Source organism: Mus musculus, chromosome 15, assembly GCF_000001635.26.
Source record: "Mus musculus strain C57BL/6J chromosome 15, GRCm38.p6 C57BL/6J".
Taxonomy (NCBI): Eukaryota; Metazoa; Chordata; class Mammalia; order Rodentia; family Muridae; genus Mus; species Mus musculus.
In genome coordinates this window covers 96,646,490-96,670,639 of record NC_000081.6, presented here as the reverse complement: position 1 = coordinate 96,670,639, position 24,150 = coordinate 96,646,490, and the positions used below count along the sequence as shown (strand labels likewise).

At 44.0% G+C, this 24,150-nt stretch overlaps 1 pseudogene; it reads left to right on the top strand.

The window, feature by feature from the left end:
* Positions 1-21,364: 21,364 nt before the first annotated feature.
* On the top strand, positions 21,365-21,805 carry Gm46503 (annotated as a pseudogene).
* Positions 21,806-24,150: the final 2,345 nt, after the last annotated feature.

The following is a 24,150-nucleotide window of genomic DNA, read 5'->3' as shown; positions in this document are numbered from 1 at the left end:
GAGAAGCATAGTTATCCAATATGATGACTAACAGGTAGCCCTGGTGGGTCACAGGAGCAGGCATCTGGAGGTGTTGTGGAGGTTGCTTCTCTGAAGTCTTGCCTGGAGGTTGGAGCATGGCTTGAGCTTTAATCCATTTGGTCATCCTTTTCACTAAGCATGTAGACATTCCAACACCACTCAGGAGAGGGACTGGCTCCAGCAAGCTCATTGGATCACCATGTATACATAGATACTATAGGAGCACCCCAGATGGCCCCAAATGGATTCAAAGTCAGAAACCAAGTAGCAGCTGGTTTTGAACAGACCTTGTTTGAGTGGTTACCATTTTTAAATATGTAGATTGTATTAGCTATACTTATCACAAAAAAAGGTTTATTAACTATACTTGGGATGCTGTTGAAGGGATAGCTGAACAACTTAGCCCTGTGGGCAAAATGGCTTGGGAGAGTACGTTAATGTTAGATACAACTTGAGATAAGAAATGTGGAGTTGGGCTGTAGAGATGGCTCAGCTGTTAGAGGCTAGGCTCACAACTAAAAATATAAGAAATGTGGAGGAGTCTGTGTAATGTTGGGAGGACACCATGTGCCTCAACCAAGAAGGGACCATTATGGAAGCTCTCCAAGGTCCAACGGCCTCCCTAATGAACTAGCTGAAAATTCAGGGACAGAAGACCGCTTTACAATCTCATTGCACAATGGTCCAGCCACCGGAAGAGGAAAGTGACGTCATTTTACTATCCTTGTCTGTAACGTTTGAGTCATGATTCTGCAGGACGGAACACAATCACCTGTGTTCCAGACTCAGCCCAGAGACTTACAGAAACAGTCTTTTCTGAGCCATCTCTTTTCTGTTCCTTATCAAAATGACCTATTTTTAAAGAGACAAAAAAAAAGTTTATTCTAAAATTGATGGTAAAATTTGAAGAAGAGTTTGCTGGTGTAGTAAAGAGGGGATAATTGAGGGACATAGTTACAAGGAATCTAAATTTTTATATCAAAAGAAGGACCCCAGGAAATGTGACTTCAGATACTACTTTGCCTCTCCCACCGTGTCAAGCTTATTGTCTATGATGGCCCTGCTGTGTTCCCACCCATTACTGACACTTGATGGCCAGGAGTGATCAAGAGCAGCCAATCCCTTGCTTCATCTCCTTCATTTCCTTTTCTTGGATTAAAAAAAAGGAAAGAAAGAAAGAAAGAAAGAAAGAAAGAAAGAAAGAAAGAAAGAAAGAAAGAAAGAAAGAAAGAGAAAGAAAGCACTAGTCAGCCTCAAAAAAAATATGTAAGACACAGTTTCTTCACCTTAGGATAAAAGACCACTGCGTTTCTGGCTCTGTGTGCTTGCTGCAGTGACAACCAGCACGGCCTTTGGCAGAAGCTCAGCTGCCTGGCCAGCTTACTTCAGCTGTGCCTTTGTGTTCTTTGTGTGGTATTGGTTGGGTCCTTCGACTCCAGATTTTATTTCTGACCTCATTAGGGATTTCTTCAATGTTTCCTTTCTAAGTGCAGGTCTCTGCAATTTCCCTTCTCCTATCTTCAAGTTTCCCAAGGCTTTCTTCTGCTTGCCCAAACGTGGTTTTGATTCCTTTTGTGATTTAAAAAAAATTATTTATTGTATTTTTCTGCTCCGGCATTTATTTTTAAGTTTCTAGCTCTTTATTAATAGCTTTCCTTGTCTCAAGTATTTCTGGTGTGTGTGTGTTTAGTGTGTGATATTCTGCATATCCTCTCTCAGTCCTTTGAGCACCTACCAATACTGTGCCTGCCTATAAGGCAAGGGTTCTAACGTCTGAGTCTAGAAGATCCACCATTAAATGTTTTTCAGAGACATTTTTTTTGGTTCATCCACCCCCCACACACATGAGTTTTCTGTTTGTTTGGTTTTTTTTTTTTTTTTGAAACAGTCTTGTGAGGCCCAGCCTGGCCTGGAACTTAACACAGCAGGGGGTAATTTTGAAATCCTGCCGTCCTGACTCGGCCTCCCAAGGACTGGGATCACGAGTGTGCAGTCACACCCAGCCAATAGATCTTGCATGCTTAGTTCTCTGCATACTTTGTGCTTTTCTCGTTGGTGTTGGAACCTAGGGCTTCAGCCCGACTGTGTGGTAAGCTGCACCGCACACCCTCCTCCCTTCAGCACTGTTAGGCTTTTTGCCTCCCTTGGCTTGTTGGCTTTGGTTGCAGTGGCTACTTCTGCGCCGAGAGCATTGCTCCCGGTGAACGTGTACAGCCTTCCTAGGTTTTCTTCTGAGCACGTATCCTGCCCTGGACATGCAGATGTCCCAACGCCCCCATTAGAACGCTCTAGTCTTCGTGTCCGATCCCAGAAGAAGAAGGAGAAACAAAGGGAGGAAAAAGCCCTGGACTCTCTAATGTTCTAGAAGTTCCTTCAGCCAGAAGTAGGGAGACCCACAGTAAGGAAAGGGGTGCGCCACAATCCTGCCTGCTTCCTTGTACCTATGTGCTGATGGGCAGCAGTCACCAAGCACATCCCAATACTGGTTTGTTAATTTATTGACTATCACTATTAATTTGCCTCTCTTCATCCCCTCCCCCAGTGTGTATACACTTCTTTGGGAATAAAAACACAACTTCCTGCCAGAAGCTAAGGGGTGGAAGTAAGTTGGGGGTGAAACTGCTGTTACATTAGAGCTCAGAGAGCTGGTGAGCTCAGTGGTTAAGAGCTCCGACTACTCTTCTGAAGGCCATGAGTTCAAATCCCAGCAACCACATGATGGCTCACGTTAGAGCTCAGAGTCAGCAAAGCTACCTGCAAATTTCTGCCCAAGCCTGGCTTCAAATGATTCTTCCATGAGGCCGGCTGTCTGAACCAGGAGACAGCTTCCTGGTGCTTCCTAGTCTCATCTCTCCTCTCCAGAACCTTCTTCCTAAAGGCTGGTGGTGCTGTGTTACAGAGAATTCTGGTTCCCATGACCACAGATCATCTGGGAGGAGCAATCCAAAGGAAGACGGTTGGGAGGGGTTAGGGAGGGGGTGGAAGAGGCTAACCCGCTGGCCCCCATGTTGTAAGTGGTGCCCCAGAAGAGCTTCCTCACCTCCCTGGCTATCACCTCAGCCATTCCTGGTCCACCAAAGCCATCACTCTGCTGCCCACTGAGCACCCCCTGCTCTAGGTCATCTCCTCACTCTCAGTAGGCTGGGCACACCTGCTCTTCCAAGGAGCTCTTGTAGGAAAAGGCTGCCACAGATGAGTCCTGCCCCACACCATCAAGGGCTTCTACTCCACTAGCGGCATCTTAATAATCCAGGAAAATGCTGGCTTCTTCCACTCTTGAACCTCTCACTAGATTACATCTCTAATCAAAGAGAAATTTTCTTCAAACTTCCTTTCTTTTTCTTTTTATGAGAGACTCTCTCTTTTACCGTTAAACCTTTTTGCAGATTGGAGAATCTGGTTTTTCTACTTCTTTATATATTTTTTTCGATTAAAATAACATTACATCACTTTCTCCCCTTCCTTTGCCTTCCTCTAACCCCCTCCTATGTCCCTCCCACTCTCAAATCGCTAGCTTCTTTTCTCTTTCTCTTTATTATTGTTACACACATGCACATATGTGTATATGTATACATAAATATATAGAAATAACCTGTTGTGTCCGTTTATGTTGTTTGCCAGTGATGTTCACTCTGTACTAGACAACCAATTAGGGCACTCTTCCCTGAGAGGCTAATTCTGTCTTTCTCAGCCTTTCTTGTTCCTGTAATTCTCCGCTAGGGGGCACCCTGTGAAACGTCCCTGTCCAGGTCCATCGATAATGCCGCTGTTCTGGTTTTGTTTGTACAATCCTTCTAGGTGAGACTGTTTCACAGCCGACTATGGAGTTCTGGCTCATACATTCTTCTTCGATGTTTCCTTTGCCATAGATGCAGGAGCTGCAATGTAGATTTTCTGTTGGGGCTACTTTGTATCCAGTTGCAGTTTTCTGGGATACTCTCCATTTGCTGTGAGGAGAGGCTTTACTGATGAGGGCTGATGGTTACATTGTATCTGTGGTATAATGATAGGATTTACGATGTTTTAAGGAATTATGTACCTCTGTCTAGCAAAATGGCAATAGTAGGGGTTTTTTCCCCTAATGTCCATGACCTTACTAGCTCTGGGAAACTGGCTAGGTTTTCAGTATCACATGATTTGCTTCCCGTTAAGAAGGCATTAAGTTCAGTTAGACAGCTCTTGGTTACCACCGACATTTAAGCGCCACGATGGTGCCTTTACAGGTGTCTCATTCTGCCGTTCATTGTGTGGTTCATAGAGGTTGCAGCTGGTAGGACTATTCATTTCTTTCCACCCTTAGCAATTTGCACAGTGTTTTCTGGTACCAAGGAAAACTAGAACTCAGGAAGGAAGTTTTCAGGTTGGATTCATCTCAAATGTAAGACCCTTTTACATGACTAATTATTGAGTGCATTCCAACTGAATTCTTGGATCTCCACAAGTCAGAAAATACATTCGGCATCTTCCAAGAACTCTCCACTTTCTATTGTATAAGAAACCAGTCTGCTTAGATCATGTAGATGACCTCTAGGGGGCAGTGCTTCCTAACCCCACGTAACAACCCTTGGGGCTTTGCTCTGTAAGTAGCAAAGACAGGCTTCCCCTAAATGGTGTGTAGAGTTACTGTTTTAAGTTAACATACAAAGTAACGAGCTTCATAGTGACTTTGTAACACATTATCCATTGTGTCCTTAGTTCCCTTCCTCCCCCCCCAATACTTTCCTATTCTTTCCTATCATTTGTATTTTATTACTGTCATGTTTCTCCTTCCTTTCTTCCCATGATCCCATTTAGTTTAATAATGCACACACATAAATGAATACACTCACTTATATACATACATGTGCATATATATTATAAAAAATTCAGGTCCTACATACAAGAGACATTATGTTGTATTTGTCTGAGTCTGCTTGTTTCCTGGAATGTAATGTTTTACAGTTGCATCTGATGTCTTGCAAATTTCATGACTTTAGTTTTCTTCACAGTTGTATAACATTCCTTTGTATAGATGAAAAAGAAACTGTGTCCATTTTCATATATATATGAAATACATATATATACATTTACATATATATTTACATATATTTTAATTATTTAAATTATTATTAGATATACATATATATTTGAATTATTGTTGTTGTTGTTGTTTATTCACTTTACATCCCACTCCCTGCCCCCTCCTGGTCACCTCCTCCCACAATCCTTCCTCCCTCCTGCCTTCTCCTCTGAGCAGATGGAGGCCCCCCTGGGTATCTCTCACCCTGGCACAACAAGTCTCTTATGAGAATAGGCGCATCTTCTCCTGCTGAGGCCAGACAAGGCAGCCCAGCTAGTAGAACATATCCCACGTACAGGCAACAGCTTTTGGGATAGCCCTCACTCCAGTTTTTCAGAACCAGCATGAAGGCCAAGCTACATATGAGCAGGGAGGCCTAGGACCAGCCTGTGTATGTTCTTTGGTTGGTGGTTCAGTCTACCACCTTATCTACCTGTGGAGTTCTTGACCCTGTGAAACTCATGACCCCTTAAGGACTGCAATCCTCTTGCCTGTTTTTCCATAAGAGTCCCCAAGCTCTACCCACTGTTTGAGTCACATCTTCTTTATCCATCTACTGATGGCTCTATTTCCTGGCTGTTATGAACGGTGCTCTAGTAAATATGAATGCACAAGTATCTCTGCAGTATCTTAATTTAGAGTTCCTGAGGTAGACGCTCTGGAGTGGTCTAGATACATCATATGGTAGTTGTAGCTTTAGATTTTTTTCCCTTAAATTTTTTTAAAAGATTTTTTCCTTTTAAAAAAAAGATTTATTTATTTATTTTAGTTATATGAGTGCAGTATAGCTGTCCTCAGACACACCAGAAGAAGCCATCAAATCCCTTTACAGTGTTGTGAGCCACCATGTGGTTGCTGGGAATTGAACTCAGGACCTCTGGAAGAGCAGTCAGTGCTCTTAACCGCTGATCCATCTCTCCAGTCCAATACTAATTTTCTTAATGGCCAGTGTTCAACACTTTTTTCAATAAATTCTGGCCCATTCATAGGTCTTTTGCTAACTTCACATTCAATGCATAGCCCATTTGTTCATTAGATGTTTGTGTATGTGTGTGTTTTAAGTTCTTTATCTATCTAAATACTAATCTCCTATCTGACATAGAGTTCACAATTTTTTTCTCCATTCTATAGGCTGTCTCTCACAATATCCCCATGAAGGAGAGACCACCCCTATCTCTCTTAAAGCACTCTCCCTTTATGCTTATATTATCCAAACTTTTGTCACTGTGACAAAATACCTGATATGGACAACTTACTTATAAGGAAGAAAGGTTTGTCTTGGCGGCTCGTGATTTGGGGTTCACGCAGTCCATGGTTGCTTGGCTCTGTTGCTTTGGACCAAGTCACAATGTCATTATAGGAAGTACACCATGGGTCAAGTATCTGTGACAGCCAGGAATGAGAGAAAGGGGAGGAATGAGGGAAAAGGAAGAAAAGGGATGGAAAGTGTCTGAAGTCTCCTTCCAGGACACTCCTCCAGTGAGCTGACCTCCTTCCTATGGATGCCATTTTCTTAAGGTTCCACCATATCACATCAGGCCACAGGCTGGCCAACCAGCCTTCGGCATATGACTTTGGAGCATATCGAAGCTTCAGACGGCAATGAGGCCATGATGTCTCCCGCTTCTCCAGGCTGACTTTCCGTTCTTACTGTATAGGAACTCAGTAATGAAGCTCCCAGCCTGCTTCATATCCTGGACTTTTAACCATTACTCTAAACTGTCTCTGATTTACATGATATTAAATGGGAAATCAAAGTGGGCCCAGGTCAAGAAATGACTACATCTACTAAAATGTACACCTTGAAGATGTTTCTTCCAATGAAAAAGAACCTTGGAACTAAACAAATCAAACAGATAACAGCTGCCTGAGAAAAGTAGAATTTTAGAAGGGTTTCCCACCAAATTTTCATTATAAAATTTGTTCTTAAAATGTAATCCTGCCGGGGCCTAGCAAACACAGAAGTGGATGATCACAGTCAGCTATTGGATGGGTCACATGGCCCCTAATGGAGGAGCTAGAGAAATTACCCAAGGAGCTATAGGGAACTGCAACCCTATAGGTGGAACAACAATATGAACTAACCAGTACCCGGGAGCTCTTGTCTTTAGCTGCATATGTATCAAAAGATGGCCTAGTCGGCCATCACTGGAAAGAGAGGCCCATTGGACTTGCAAACTGTATATGCCCCAGTACAGGGGAACGCCAGGGCCAAAAAGGGGGAGTGGGTGGGTAGGGGATTGGGGGGGGTGGGTATGGGGGACCTTTGGGATAGCATTGAAAATGTAAATGAGGAAAATACCTAATAAAAAAATAAATAAAAATGTAATCCTAAGTGCTTTAAGCCCTTAAACTGAAATTAGATGGGTTTTAAGATGATGGATTACTTTCTTATAATAAAACATTCTTTGTGGTTATTGTAACACTGTTTCTTCATTTTTTCAATTTTACGTTAGGTGTATGGGTATTTTGCCTGCATTCATATTTGTGCACCATGTTTGTGCAAACCCAGGGAGGGCAGAAGAGGGTGTTAGATCGCCTGAAACTGGAGTTACAGATGGTTGTGAGCCACCATGTGAGTGCTGGGAATTGAACCCAGGTCCTCTGAAGGAGAAGCAAATACTCTCAACTACTGAGCCATCTCTCTAGTCCTGCTTCCTGAGTTTTAAAGCAGTGTAAACAAATCAGTACATTTCTGAGAGAAACAGTGGTGAAGCTTCAAAGCCTCTAGGGTTTAAGAAGCGTAAGAGTGGTAACCCTCACTGGTGGGTACAGCTTTCAGGGTGTCTGTTGCCTGGGCATTGGATCCCTCGATCTTTCCAGTGAGTGAAAGATCAACCTTGAACATCTTGAAAGTTGTTTCCTGAAAGGTCAGGATAGCCACACCTCTAACTGTTTTGTTGTTGTTGTTGTTTCTGTTTATTTTGCTTTGTTTTATCATTACTATATTTGCTGGTTTACACACCCTACAGAAGAACCATAGAGCAAGCATTCTGACACATCTGGAAAGAGCAGCAGGTGAAGCTGGCTGGGTCTTAAAATAGGCATCCCTGAGAAAGGCCAAAGAGCAAAGCTTCGGGGAATATGCCTCCTGTCCGCTCAGTCTGAGCGGGTCTACATTGTAACACGTCTTCCCTGCAGGTCTTCCCTCCCACCATACAGTGCTCTACTGACTGTTGCTACACACAGGTAACACATCTTCCCTCCCGCCACACCTGGTAAAAAGGACGCTGCAGAAAAATCCAGGCATGAATACCAACCACCTCTAAAGAAACTCAGCTGGGACCGGGGCCTTTAATTCAGATTCAAACACCTAACAGGAGAAATAGAAACCCTGAATGTCACTTGTCTTTTTAAAGACAAAGTCTGGCATTTCTCTGATTACAAAACTTAGTAGAGAGGAAAAAAGTGCAAACCTTAAACCCTTTCACCTAGAAATAGCCACTAATTATAATCTCCCTCTCCTCTCCCCTCCCCTCTTCTCCTCTCCCCTCCCCTCCCCTCTCCTCTTCTCCCCTTCCTCTCCTTCCCCTTTTCCCTCTCTTCTCCCCTCCCTCCTCCCCTCCCCATCACTTCCCCTCCCCCTTTCCCTCCACATTATCTCCCCTCCCCTTCCCCTCCTCTCCCCCTTCCCCTCCCCTCTCCCTCCCCTGCCTGTCACCTTCCTCCCCTTCCTCTCCCCATTCCCCTTTCCCTCTTCTTCCCATCCCTCTCCCTTCCACTCCCCCCTACCATGTCCTCTCTCCTCTCCTCTTCCTCTCCTCTCCTCTCCTCTCCTCTCCTCTCCTCTCCTCTCCTCTCCTCTCCTCTCCTCTCCTCTCCTCTCCTCTCTCTTCTCCTTTCTCTCTCTCTCCTGGTCTTTAAATGATGTTTTTATATTTATGCATATCTTGAACTCTGGCATTTGAAAATCAGACTGACATACAAGCTTCCTACTTTGTTTTCAATTGCCATCCCTTGAAGCCTATCATGTATTTTCTCAGTTATACTGCCCACAAAGTGTCTTAATAATTCTTCTGCGTGACCTCATAGCCTCAGAAGCACTCCCTTGCAGGTATCTGACACTAAGGGCAGGCACCACCTGACTCCCTGACCTGTATCCTGGGCTCCAGAGGCTTCCTCTGGCCACTTAGCACTCACTGGCTTCTGTGAGAATTCAGCTCAGGAAGGGGAAAGCGGGCCATCTGTGCAGGAAGGTAAAAACCAGCGTAGATTAAATGGGGTGTGAGGAAAGGCACTTACACTCTTCAAACGTGTGCTACTCAACTGAATAGCTCATCTACAGACACAACTAATCACTGGGCACACAGCGCCAGCAGAGTGGCTGCTTCTTAGCCGTCTCTATGTCCAAAGAACATAAGCAATCCCACTTTTCTAAAAGAATGGCTCCAAAATGGCTTGAGAGATTTTGATCAGACCTTGACCATTCCGAAGCTGCTCAGCTGAACACGTGCTACGTTTTGCAACCCTTCTGGGCATTTTCTGTTCCTCCGGAGCTATCTACTTGCAATTCTCCTTCCCAGATAACCTCAGTTTCCTATCTGCCCAGTCCTATCTGTTTCTTTCCAAATGCGTCAATCTGCATTCCTTGGCACACCTCGTGACTCATGGCTGGACATACAGGAGAGCTGAAGTCACACTGGGCATTGGGTTGTCTGTGGAATCTTGAGCAAGTCTTCCCTGAGTCTAGTCCTCAGCCCCAGGCTGACCAGTGGGGATGACAGTGTCCGACCTCCTGTGGTGGCCGTGAGGACTCGGGTGCTGCTCTCTGTAAAGCACGTGAGAGTGTGCTCAGCACACAGTGATCACCTGACCTGTGCTGCTGCTCGGACCACAGGGAGAAGCCTCCTGGCTCGCCCCTCCCCCTCTGTCCTCACGGTCCCTCCAATAACAATTACAGCCACTCTGTAGCCTGGTGAGTGTTTCCCATGGGCCACCTACAGTCTAAGCTCATTTGATTCCCTTCTGGGGTTTTTTTGGTGAGACAAAGTCTCACTCTGTTGCCTAGGCTAACCTCGAACTCATGACCACCCTGTGCTGGGGTTACCGGAGTGCAGCTCCACACCCACGTTTTCTCTTCATTCTTTACAACAGTTTGCCAAAAGACATTATCCTCCAATTTACAGGTGTAAAATGGAGATGTAAGAAAGTTACTCTGTATTCTTGACACATTTTCATATAATCAATTGCAACTGTTACAGAAAACGTACTGGAGATGACAAATCAGATACAGTTTATGACCAATTGCAAGTCTTTCTTCCAGTTGTTTGGAACTATGCTCAGGTATCTGGTACCTAGGTGTAGCCCCAAACATTTAGATCAGTGGGTTCTCAATTTTCCTAATGCCACGACCCTTTAGTATAGTTCCTCATGTTGTGGTGATCCCCAATCATAAAATGATTTTCATTGCTACTTCATAACATATCTGATATATAGCATATCTGATATGCAGTCTCTGTGAAAGGGTTGTTTAATACCAAAAGGGTCTTAACCCACAGGTTGAGAACCACTGATTTTGATCAAGGGCAAAAATTATATCTTGGTGTCTTGATCAGCAGCTGCGGTGGGGGGCAATCTGCACAAGCAGTTGGTTTAACCAAAGCTAAGTTAATTGGGACATCTAGACCTTGGGTTCCTAGAATAGAGTTGGGTAATTTTCCATGGGATTCTCCACAAAGGAGCTCAAACTCTAGTTAAACCTAAAATGGCGTCAACCAGAATACAAGATGAAGGAACCTCACCAGTGTCCTTTCCTGTCACACAAAGACCTTACCCAGCCTCCCAGAGGCGCAGAGCCTTCCTCACTTAAACCTGGTTTTTAGCCTCTTTTTCATGTGCTTTCCAGCCGGGCTTTTTTCCAGCTAAAACAGAAAGGTTCTGTTGGAACAGAAGTGGCAGAGACCAGCTAGATGTCCCATGAGAGCACTTTCTATTGGGCTGGGGGTGTAGCTCTGTGATAGAGCAATTGCTTATTGGGTGTGACAGTTCAGTTCCATCCCTAGCACCAAGGGTAGGAAAAAAATCTAAGCCAAAAGAAAGAAAAGGAAAGGAAAGAAAAGAGATCCTGTTTGCCAAAATTTGTTAAGGGAGTCCACTCATGTCCTGATGGAGAGGAGGCAGAGAGAAGAGAGGCCCCTCTGCTCAGGTTATTGAAGCTCTTGCTGCCATGGGACGGACACCGAGAAGGGAGATCTGGAGGGGTAGGGATGCAATACATCGGGCTTTGCTCCCCACTCAAAAGAAAAAGAGGAAGGTTTCCTGTGAGCTTCAGTCCCAAAGAGCCCAGCAAGTACTTTAATTGGTTGAGCAAGGATTCGTTGCTGCTCTTCATTGGCGACCAACACCTGCACTGGGAGAGGCCTTGGGTGACTGTGGAGATGAGGGGAGATGGAAGGAAGACAAGGAGACCACAGAATCCTTTCTGTGAGGTGGCTGAGGCAGTCCTTCCCTTTCTCATGTTGCCTGTAGCTTTTGCTGGCTCTGTCTCTTAGGGAGATGATCGATCGAAAAGGAAGGAGGGATTCAAGCCCGCGGAGTAGTCCATGACACATCTCCCCAGAGAAGGAACTGGGTGCTTGGACTATTTAGGAAGTGGGGGGAGGCTTGTATGTATAAACATGTCTCAGCATGTTAGAGCCTGTCTGAGGGCCGAGCTGAAGGGGCTCATGTCTCTGATTGATGGTGGCGGTGTTTAGGATAGCACGGAGCTTCCTGTACGGAACTTCTCCAGAGGCTTAACATATGTTAACTAGTTTTCCACAGCAACACTGTAAGTAGGAAGTGTTGTAATCTTCACGCTGCAGACCAGGGAATCAAAGGCCCCTTGGTTAATTAAATAGCTTGGCCACAGTTACATAGTTAGCACTTGCTGAGCCTGGGTTTGACACCTGGCTGCCTGGTGCCAACATCTACTTCCCTTAACCACCAAGAGCACCGTCTTCCATGTAGACGTGAGTTAAATAAGTGCTCAAAAAGAATATTGCTAGCAATAGCAACTGAGTATTAGCCCCACCGGCTGACCGCTGAGCTTATGTATCCGATACATGATGGAAACTTGTGTCTCGTGGAATCCTGCTTACACCCATTTCCAGAGAAGAGACTCGAGGTTAGGAAAGCTCATTAACTTGCCCACACCGTCCGTCGCTGGCTCATGGTGAGAACGAGACTCAGGCACAGGAGCAGAGCTCTCGTTTGTGTCCGGTGTCCCAGCAAACAGACGAATGTCTCACACGCACTTTCTGGTTCTTCTTTGATGTCAGGAAACAATTCAGGACAGCCCGGCTTAGCCTAGAATGTTGATCCCTTTACCCCCTCACATTCCACAAGCATGCGTAGCCTGCTTTGTAAAATCCGCCTCTCCTGTTCACGTGGACGCACTCTGCTCTTATCTCCAGAACTCCACCTAAGACCCGGCCTCTGCTTTACACATCCTTTGAATGCTGGATCCAGAACTCCACCTAAGACCCGGCCTCTGCTTTACACATCCTTTGAATGCTGGATCGGCATGCACGTAGACAACAGGTGTGGGCAGGCAGGGTCGTTTCGGTCACTTTGATTGGTGAGTGGCAGTGAGACCGCACAGCTAATGCCCGGGCAATTAAGAGGACCATGAGTTTGTTCTCGGTATATTACAGCTTTATTCAATTTGCAAGTGAAGCTGCACTTTGCTCCTCTCTTGTAAAGTGTCTGATTGGAGCTCGGTGAATGGGCATTAAAGCAATGAATGATAAGACTCCAGGGAGATGATTTATGGGAGCTTTGATTTGCTCTCTCTCCCATATTTACAGGACGTGACAAACAGCCAGGTACTAGGCTGTCTCTGACCCACTCTGACCCTCTAATCCCTCTCCTGCACACTGATGATTATAGTGTTGGTCTCAAAGACTCTTGAGAAGACAAAGCAAGCAGCCAGCCCAGATGGCCAGCACTTCTGTCTGTAGGCGCACGGCCCTTGTTTCTTTCTCCCCTCAACCTCTGCTTGCTTCTGCCCTGTGCTCCAACTCAGTTTGATAAAGAAAGGGGGGGGGATGAAGCTATTTTCTTTCTATTATGGAAAACTTACCATCAACTGTTGTTCCATGTTCAGTGCACGGGGTACCTTAAGCCCTCTTCCTTATTCTCCTCTTTTTTTCCTCGCCCCTCCCCTACTCCTCTCTCCTCCTCTCCTTCTCTCTCTCTTTCTCACATCCAGGCCAAACAAGTGCTACACCCACCCCAGCCCCTTGTGTTTTTTTAATTATTCAACTTCAAGAAATAGTATGAGCCGGGCAGTGGTGGCTTTGGAGTCTGATTCCTGGGGAACTCAAGAGTGACAGACATTTAACTGGTTGACTTTTGGAGCAGGTTAGACCAAGACTTTCCCTGGGTCACTTATAAACAGGAGTTATGTCTTTTGTGTTTCCTCGACAGCTGCAATGTTCACAACTGTAAATGTAAAATTAGCTTAGCAAGGACTCAGAGGGATGCTTACCTTGTACAGAAATGCAGCCTACTGAAAATGAGAATGACGACTGTGCATGTGTAGGTAGTTGATCTTCCATTCGGAACAAATAGCATTGTGTGCATAGTAACTTTTCTATGGATCTAGGGAGAACTGATGTCTGAGAGTGTTTAGAAGTGAGTTACATTTTGCTCTATGAATCCATCAGCCAAGTTTGTACTTTTAGAAAAAACAGGTAGTTGGCAGCTATGCTTCTAAATGGATTTTTAGCCTGTTTTATATGGGTTTTTGTTTTGGTAAACGTTGTTTTACACGTGCATTTAAATTTATTTATAGGCATAACACAAGTTCAATTCCAGCTTTTCCCTTACCGGCTTAGAAATGATTCCTAATTTGTCTGGAATAATAAACAGACAAGAATAGCTGGGACAAACATGCCCTAGTTGGTATCAAAGCACATAACAAAGGCATAATAAATAAACTGGTGGAGCTAATGGAAGAGTGGATGCCAGTGGGCTGAAAGTTGGACCACAAGTAGTGCCGTTTAAAAGTAATAACGTTGTAAAGAAGGCACCACTGAGGAACAAGGACATTTCCACCCTTGGTACTCGGAGAATGATTTGGAAGAAATTGACATAGAGTCTTAACTCTTACTAGGTCAATTCAAGAATTAAAGGAAGCCAAGCATGCTTGTCCACTCCTGTAGCCCTAATACCTAAGCCAAGCATGGCGGATGGTCCACTCCTATAGTCCTAGTAGCCAAGGGAAGCATGGCGGATGGTCCACTCCTATTGTCCTAGTAGCCAAGGGAAGCATGGCGGTGGTCCACTCCTATAGTCCTAGTAGCCAAGGGAAGCATGGCGGATGGTCCACTCCTATTGTCCTAGTAGCCAAGGGAAGCATGGCGGATGGTCCACTCCTATTGTCCTAGTAGCCAAGGGAAGCATGGCGGATGGTCCACTCCTATAGTCCTAGTAGCCAAGGGAAGCATGGCGGATGGTCCACTCCTATAGTCCTAGTAGCCAAGGGAAGCATGGCGGATGGTCCACTCCTATTGTCCTAGTAGCCAAGGGAAGCATGGCGGTGGTCCACTCCTGCAGTCCCAGTGCCAAGAGGCTGACTGCAGTGGTTACTGTTCTGTTGCTGTGATAAAATATTGTTCTCAAAAGCAACTTATGGAAGGAAGAGTTTGTTGGGGCTTACATGAAGTATGAGCCCATTCTGGTAGCAGAAGAGCGTGGCAGCTGGTGGTGGGCGTGGCAGCAGGAAGGTATGGCAGGCAGCCGTGGGCATGGCGGTCAGGAAGCACGGCAGTTAGTGAAGGTCATAGCAGTCAGTGATGGGGATGGCGGTCAGGCATGGACATTGTAGTCGGGAAGGACTGGAGCAGTAGCAGAAAGCTGCGAGATCGCATGTGTATTGCAAACAGGAACTGGAAGGAGGGTGAGGCTATAAATTCTTGACGCCCACTGCCAGTGACAGGCTTCCTCCAGCAAGGCCACACCATGCATCATAAACGTCCCCGAGCAGTGTCACCAACTGGGACCCAAGTGTTCAAATACCCAAGCCTAAGGAGGAGAGCTTCAGTCAGGCCACCGTACTACGGCAGGAGCACTGCCCCAAAAGAAAAAACAACCAAATAAAATTGAAAATGTTTTTTAAAAAATTCATAAGTTCATAAGAACTAAAGCAGGGGACTGGAGGGTGGCTCAGCAGTTAAGGGCACTGGCTGCTTCTCCAGAGGACCTGGGTTGACTCCCTACTGTCTGTAGTTCCAGTTCTGGGGGCAGCTCTGACATCCTCTTCTAGCTTTCCAGGGTGCCATGTATGTACATTGCGTGTAGATATAGATGCAGGCAAAACTCTCGTACACAAAAAGTAAAATAAAAATTAAAGAAACAAGTAAAACCAACGTCTGATGGTTGTTATGCCGGTACAAAGGGAAAAAAAACTATCCTAGAAGTCTGAGAAAAAGTTCAACAGTCCATTGACATAAAACCTATAAAACTTGCTTTTTAGGGAGAAAAGCTTGATTTTTTTGGTTCACAGTTGCGGAGAGAAACAGTTGTCATAGGAAAGACGCAGCAGCTGGCAGGGTAGGTACAGCGACAGGAACAGAAGCCTGGTAGCCGTGTCACATCTGCTGTCAGATAGCAGTGAACAGGAAGTGAGTGGCCTCAAGGCCTGACCCTAGTTGCTCACTTCCTCCAGCAAGGTTCAACCTCATAAAGCTCTCACAACCTTGCCAAACAGAGACACCAGCTGTGGGCCAGGCAGCCAAACCCGCGAGCCAACTCAGGACACACCACATTCAAAGCCCACCACATGATACATTTAAACGTTTAATTTCAGCATGCAGGAGACTGAGGTAGGAGAAGGATGAGTTCAAAGGCAGCCTGGCCGAAACAGCCAGACCTTGTCTCAAAAACCCCACATAAACAAGAGCAAAACAAACAAACAAAGGCCCTTATGTACCTTTTAATAACTTGGATATAAAAAGGGAAATAAAACATTTGTGTAAATACAAATATAGCTCTTATACATAAGAAATGCCTACAATTGGATTTTTCGGCAAAGGAAGATGAGCAAAGTACCTAAAGATATAATAAGACCCAAATAATATAATAATATTATTTATACAATAATATAAGACCCAAAAGCTCAAAAGGTAAAGTTCTAGGAAACCAACAGCAAAGCAAATGAGAATTAAACGTAAAGACGCTGAGTTATCCAGTACTGAGTTATCCAGTACTGAGTTATCCAGTACTAAGTTATCCAGTACTGAGTTATCCAGTACTAAGTTATCCAGTACTGAGTTATCCAGTACTAAGTTATCCAGTACTGAGTTATCCAGTACTAAGTTATCCAGTACTAAGTTATCCAGTACTGAGTTATCCAGTACTGAGTTATCCAGTACTAAGTTATCCAGTACTAAGTTACCCAAAACGAGCAAAGGCAGAATATTCACAGTTCGCTTCTGCAGTATCTTCCTGTACTGCTACTGAAGATTTTAGTGAGACTCTTTCCTGGATATCAGACCAAACATTTTTTAAAATGACCCCGTGTTTTAATCCTGAAATTCAGCGTTTAGAGATTAGGATAAAGAGTCAAACACATTCACAGAAATGTGAAAGTCATGTGCTAGCGAGAGTTATTATAAAATGATGTGAATTCCTTGTGTAGGAATGTTGAGGAATTCTTAGCTGGAGTCTGATTACGTAGCCCAGGCCGGCCTCAAATTCTTGTTCTTCCAGCTACCTCACAAGTGCTGGGCAAGGAATTTTCAATTGTATGTATAGGCAAATGAGCATCATTTGATATTACTCTCAAACACAAAGCTGGATGCTATTCTTAAAGTCAAAGAGTAATTGTAAGCCCTGTACCCAGTGAGTATATATTAACAGTCGGTATGTATGGATTGTAAGGGTTGAAGAGTTCGGTTTTCTTCATGCATTTTAATGCACTTCCACATTTTCTACAGTGAGGAAGTTTTGTAACTGCATGCACGCTTAAACAATAAAATGGGAAAAAAGGGATTAGAAGCGATTCCTGAATCGCTCATTATTCTTTGAGACTTGGTTCTTCAGCAGAAGGAAGGAGAGCTGGAGGGATGTAAAGAAATCAAGGCAATTTCCTTCTCCTTCCTCCTTTTCTTTTCTCCCTCCCTCCATCCTTCCTGTCTTTAATGATAAAAGACTCGAGTACTTCACAACCAGAGGAGAAGAGGATGCAGATATGGAAGTAAAAGGGGGGGGGGGAACCCCACAGGAGCTGGAGAGATGGCTCAGTGGTTAGCAGTGGTTGCTGCTCCCAATTAAGAGGGTCTGCGTTTCCCAGCGCCCACATTGAGCAGTTCACAACCAAGTGGGAGCTACAGCTCCAGGAATCTGATGCCCCCTTGCGGCCTTCTTTGGCACACATACATGCGTGAACATACATGCGCAAGCGCGAGAACAGGTACAAATGAATAAAAAAATAAAACAAATGCAAATGGAAATGTCCGGTCGCAATAAGGATCAAACGAAGAATGCTGCGCGAAAGGACAGCACTGGAAGAAAATCACGATTGAAGGACGTGCGTGTCTAGCGGTCAGAGGGCAAGTCTCTGGCATTCTGTCCCTTTGTAACACAGAGAAAGAAAAAAAAAAACAATGCATTTCCGTGTTTCTTAAAATAAGAACACTGAACACAGGTACAGGTTGTTGGGCTCATTATTAAACTCATATTGCTAAGTGGCTCGTACCTGAGCCACAGGATTTTGCCTAAGCAGGAGCACTGATAATGACGGAACCGAAACAGCAGAACGTTAGCACGCAGCGCTTCTTCTAAAGCGCAACATTTAATTAGAGTTCATTTACAAACGCTCATCTCATACTGAGAATGTGGCTTGGAGAAGGCTGGCACCAATCCAGATGATGCTGGCAGGAAAGTGGCCACATTTTTCATTAGACGTGACTGTTAGATGGTAGAGCCCGAATGATTTTGTTGTTTTATCTTGTTTTTTGTTTTTTGTTTTTGTTTTTGTTTTGAGACCAGGCTGTCCTCAAGCTTACAGAGATCTGCCTGCCTTTGCCATTCCCTCCCCCACCCCAAGTGCTGGGATTAAAGGCATGTACTACCACGTCCTGGCTTAGAGCCCCGAATTTACAGGAAATTTTCATAGAATAGAAAACTGGTAAACTACATATATTACTTTTTAAACACAAGCTAAGCTTTCTTGTTAAAAATAATATAACATGCAAATGAGTACTTTGGATTTTTAAAAGTGCTATTTAGTCCCTTAAGAGTTCCATAATAATAATAATATCTCCCAAAATAGCTTATTTATTTGATTTGCCTGTGTGTGTTACTAAATTTTCAGAATTTAGATCAATGTAAATTTGATAGTTGGTGTGTTTTTATACATTGTCCTGAAAAAATATAAAAGAATTAGAGGTATGTAACTGTGAAGATATTGGATCACTCATCCATTCACTATCAGTTAGTAAGCTACTCTAGAGGTGAAACCTAGTTGAGGTGTACCAGGTTCTAAGCTGCTGTAGGGGTCAACTGAGTAGGCAGAGCCCAGTTCAAAGGCCTTCATGAGATACTAAGAAAGAGCCGAAAAGTGTACTCCTAGGAAAATGTATGACCGCCCTGCATTACTAGCTTGGTGGTGGTCCCACCCTGGCCCATGCCTCAGATGGCTCTCAACACTTACGATACTCAAGATATCCATGAGGAAGGAGCAAGGGATGAAAGGACATTTTGTCAGTGTAATCACCTCGTTCAGATGTGCTGATTCAGCCAGCGTCTGTGTACATAGGTGAGTGGTTTTATAAATTAGATTGATTCCCGTAGTATCGCCTCTTCTCGAGGTAGATGACCAGATCTTTACCATTGCTCTGTGTAAATCTCCCTTTGACAGATGGGATGAGCTTCGGGAAACAAAGAACAGCAGCGTCAGCTTGCACTTCAGTCATATGTGACAAGAAATCGGTTAGCACATATTCAGAATCAGGAAATAGCGTTCTCCTTAAAGCCCCCCTCATCTAAGTGTATACTTGTAGACTAACAATACAAACATATTGTAAACTAGTAGACGATATACAAATAGAATCTACATTTGGGATGTCAAAGCTTGAAGCCCATGAGACACAGCCTTTCTGGGGCCCAAGTGTCCCTGCCTGGGAGGTCTCTTTCCAGCCGCAGTATTAAAGCCCTAGAACCTAAATGAGCAAAATCTAGAACTAGACTTGTGTAACAGTTCTGTGACACTGCTAAATGAAGCACATTGTATCAAATTTCTCCCACCAAAATGTTAAACTCAGAGTAACAACTGGGAACATATTATACCGTTAGTGTCAAATATTACTAACAAATAAATCTGAAGTGTAAAATCATAGTATTGGAATTTTTACCTTTTACAAATGTTGACTGTATATGATAACTAGGAGTTATTGTCAATATACACATGTATACATTAACATGAATAGATATAACCAAGATGCTTTTCAGTGATGATGTGTGTTCTGTGTACTACTTAAGGGGAATTCTCCCAAGACTGGTTTAATGGAGATGCCTGCTCAGAGTTGTCAAGAGGATGTCAAGATGTCATTAAGGCTGTCATGAGAGAACACAAGTCAGAAATATCTAGGCAGAGGAATGACAGCATTGGCAGTATCTCTTTAAGATCTTGCGCACACTTGATCATATCTAGCACCTGGTCCTCAGCACAGGGAGAGTGAAGTCAAAACAAGGGTGATGTTCCCCGCCCCCCTCCCCCAGCCTTCCCTGGCCCCTGGGTCAGCGTTTGTCTCTCTGTTCCCTAGAGCTTCTCTTTCCCCTGTCATTTGTGTGTTCATGGGTGGGATTGTCTGAGTAATGTTCATTTCTTTGATTAATTTCCAAGCTCTATGAAAGCGACACAGAATACCTCGCATTTGGTAAATGTTAGTTACAAGAGAGAACTAATTAGATAAGAAGAAGGAAGGAGGTAAGCCAAGATCCCTCTTCTGGGTACCATGTGGTGTCATTTCCCAAGATGAGGGAATGTGGATGAAGGGATGGAAGGATGAATTCAATTTTAACATGTTATATTTGAATGAAAACTTGGAACCATTTATTTTCGAAATGAGTGTATGTGTATAAATAACTGCCAGAGTATAGGAGCCTGAAAGGCTGTCAATTTCAAATCTTTCTTATTAAAATTACCCCCTTTGTGATTTTGAAATAGCCCTTTATGCCTCAAATATAAAAATCGCGCACAACGAAAATTACAAATTTGGTTCTTATTTTATGGACAGTCATTTAGTTACTCCGTACAAGTTATAAATAGGATTCTTCCCCTTAAATACAGTCAGCACTAGAAAGACAACCAGGAAGACAAAAAGACAAAAGGAGCCACTCCCAAAGCTGCTCTTCCAATAGAAAATTCAAAACCTTTTTTTTCTGCCCAGTGAGACCTTAGCATCACACAGAGCAGATGCTCATAGCATATCTCCAGTTTTCTGAGATGTCCCAGAGCTTCCTGCCCTGAAAACCCAGGCTGGATGTTGTTTGTGACTGGTTCCAGATACTCCTGGTGTTTCTTCTTGTTTGATTTCAAGGTTTTTGTTTTGTTTTGTTTGTTCGTTTGTTTGTTTTTAAATTGCGTAGCCACCTTTCTGAATGTCTGTCCCCACCTTCTCTGAGGTCACTTTCACTTTGCTGGTCTTCGCTGAAGATCCTTGCTCTGTTCCTGAAGATCCTTGCTCTGTTCCACATGACCTTTGGAATCTCAACCCGGTGGGTAGGAGTGACAGGCCATACTGGGTTAGAACTAAGAACAAGCTGGCATCCTGCCTCTCAAAACGTTTCTAGGGGCTTCCAGAAGATGTGGAGCTCTCTCGGCCAACCACCTGAGTACTTCATTTGAACGTCATTTATAAATTTCTTATTCTGGCACTGGAAGGATATTTTTACTTTCTTTTGGTTCATCCCAAAGCCTTTCTTCTTAACCTCTGTGCAGTTGAGAATGTGTCTGTCTGTCTGTGCAGTTGAGAATGTGTCTGTCTGTGCAGTTGAGAATGTGTCTGTCTGTCTGTGCAGTTAAGAATGTGTCTGTCTGTGCAGTTGAGAATGTGTCTGTCTGTGCAGTTGAGAATGTGTCTGTCTGTGCAGTTGAGAATGTGTCTGTCTGTGCAGTTGAGAATGTGTCTGTCTGTGCAGTTGAGAATGTGTCTGTCTGTCTGTGCAGTTGAGAATGTGTCTGTCCACCTTTTCCAGGATCCAGAAACGCAGAAGAGACGCGCATACGTCCAAAGCTTCTCCTATGTTTGGTCAAACTGTTTCCCAACAAGAATTATTAATTAGACCTCCGTCATGATGGGTCACATGCATGCTCCCGGGAAGGCCCATCCCAGTCGGTTCTGCCACCGCCAATGCCGCCGCCGTAGCGTAGCATCCCCACGTGGCTGAAGCTGATGGACATGAAGGAGCAGATTTACAAACTGGCCAAAAACGGCCTGACTCCCAGATAGGTGTGATCCTGAGGGACTCACACGGTGTGGCCCAGGTCCGTTTTGTGACTAGAAATAAAATCTTGAGAATCCTTAATTCCAAAGGCCTTGCCCTGATCTTCCAGAAGTCTCTACCATTTGATTAAGAAAGCACCTTGAGAGGAACAGAAAGGATAAGGATGCTAAATTCTGCCTGATTCTGATAGAGAGCAGAGTTCACGGGTTGACTCGATAATATAAGACTAAACGGGTGCTCCCACCCAGTTGGAATTATGAGTCGTCCACAGCCTCTGCTCTAGAGGCATAAATGCTGTTGTATACACAAGCAGTAAAATCACTTTGAGAAAAAAAGTATTATTTATTGAGTACTTAGCATAGGCTCTGAGCTACTGATATATATATATGTGTGTGTGTGTGTGTGTGTGTGTATATATATATATATATATATATATATATATATATATATGTATATATATCCTTGTAGATCCATACTAACCCTTCTGAAACCATGAGCCAAAGCCAATCTTTCTTCCTTTAAGTTGTCTTGCTCAGGTAGTCTATTACAGCAAAGGAAGCTATCTAACAGAGTAGCTAATATTATTTCCTTTTTATATATGAGAACACCAAGACCCAGAGAGATTAAGTAATTTTCAGAAGTTCACTGTGGGGCCAAGCAACAACTTGGGGGACAGGGCAGTGGTGGCACATGCCTTTAATCCCAGCACTCGGGAGGCAGAGGCAGGCAGATTTCTGAGTTTGAGGCCAGCTTGGTCTACAGAGCAAGTTCCAGGACAGGACTACACAGAGAAACCTTATCTCAACAAACAAACAAACAAACAAGATAACAACAACAAAGCCAACTTGGGGAAATGATGGCCCAGAGTCCGTATTTACATTTGATTTCCCACAAAAACGGTTGTATACATTTACAATGGCAGCCTTTGTAAGGGTGTAAGCAGGGCACGTTCAATTAGTAACCGTTGCCACTGCCCATCCGTACATCCCAAACCTGCTTTCATGCTGAAGGAGAGGCCTAGATATTCTTTAATAACCCCTCTCTCATTGTCACAGTGGGATGAATTTGAATGAAAATGGCAATTTAACAGCCTTTTCTGTATGCAGCAATCATTATAGAATGCCTTGTGCTGACACGTTTGGGTGTTGGAAATTCACTGACTCCGCTTATTTCTGCAAAGTGTACAAAATTACAGCCGATGCCATTGATTGCACGCTTATTACACTAACCAGGACGCTTAAGGCCTCTGTAGACACCGAGTCATGTGATCTCCTGATGGCTCCCACTACCCCATTTTGCAAGGTGCTTGGGAGTTGGGTTCACACTCGACCAGCCGAGCGGGGCATAACTAGACGTTAAACTTCCAGGACACATCATTTGTCGATTTGAACAATTGAGAGACCGTATTGCTTACTACACAGCTATGAGATGGAGGTGATCGCTAACAGTTAACAGATGACTTCTTTTGCAAAGTGGGTCCAGGACCAATCCAGAGACGTCAGCGGCTTGCGATGGAACTGTAATTTACATTCTGTCCAGGGCCAGGGGGGTGGGGGTGGGGTGCTGACGACTGCCTGAGAGCCACTTACAAATCTGGGGTGAGAACGCATGGGTCACCACGCCCCCACACAAGGCTTTCCGCTATCGCTATCGCCCCAAGGGCGGGGGGGGGGGGGGGCGGGGTCAGGAGAACTAGGTTGCACAGGGCTCTGCAGAAAAGTGGCCATGACAATTGGGGAGTCCCTTTCCCTAGAATTTTACCCTTTGCTATGGCTGCTCCACTAATTCCTACTGTAAAAAAAACAAAAAACAAAAAACAAAACAAAAAAACAAAAAAACAGAACAGAACAGAACAAAACAAAACAAAACAAACAAAAAAACAAAACCCTGTCATGTATAGAGAAGATACCGGAAAGTAAGAAGAATTAATTAGACAAGAAAATATGATTCTCCTATGTCAAGGACTAGGTCTTCACATGACCCTTCGTGCTAGTTGGCCTTCCCTGTATCCCATCCCTTAGCCCTCTCTTCCCTCCCGATCCTCACTGAATCCTCCCGTCCCAATGTCTCCATAACTAAACATTCTATTTCCTCTTCCTTGGGAGACCTTTCTTTCTCGCCTAGGCGTTTACTTAACACACCTAACCTCTGTGGCTGCGCACAGATGGTAGCAAGCCTCTCAGAGGCTTGAAAACTAACCTCCGAGCGTACGAGAACACATCTATCTGAATTGTCTAGCTCCATCCATTTACCGGAGAATTCCTGATTTTATTTATTTATTTTTAAATTTTTCACTGTGTAAATGTACCTGTCTTATTATTCTTCATTCACCTGTTGTGGACACCTGGGCTATCATGAGCAGATCAGAAGTCGCATCAATTTGCATTTCCTTGATAGCTAAGAATGGTGAACATTTCTTTGAGTGGTACTCGGCCATCTGTGTTTTGGGTTTTGTTTTGAAAACTTCTCTGTTTACTTTTGTACTCCATATTTAATTGGGTTATTTGTCTTCTTGATGCCTAGGTTGTTTTTTTTTTCCTGTTTTGTTTTGTTTTTAGTTCTCTATATAAGTTACATATTAACTCTCTCTTGCATGTGTACTTGATAAAGATCATTTCCCTTTTTTTGTTTTTTTT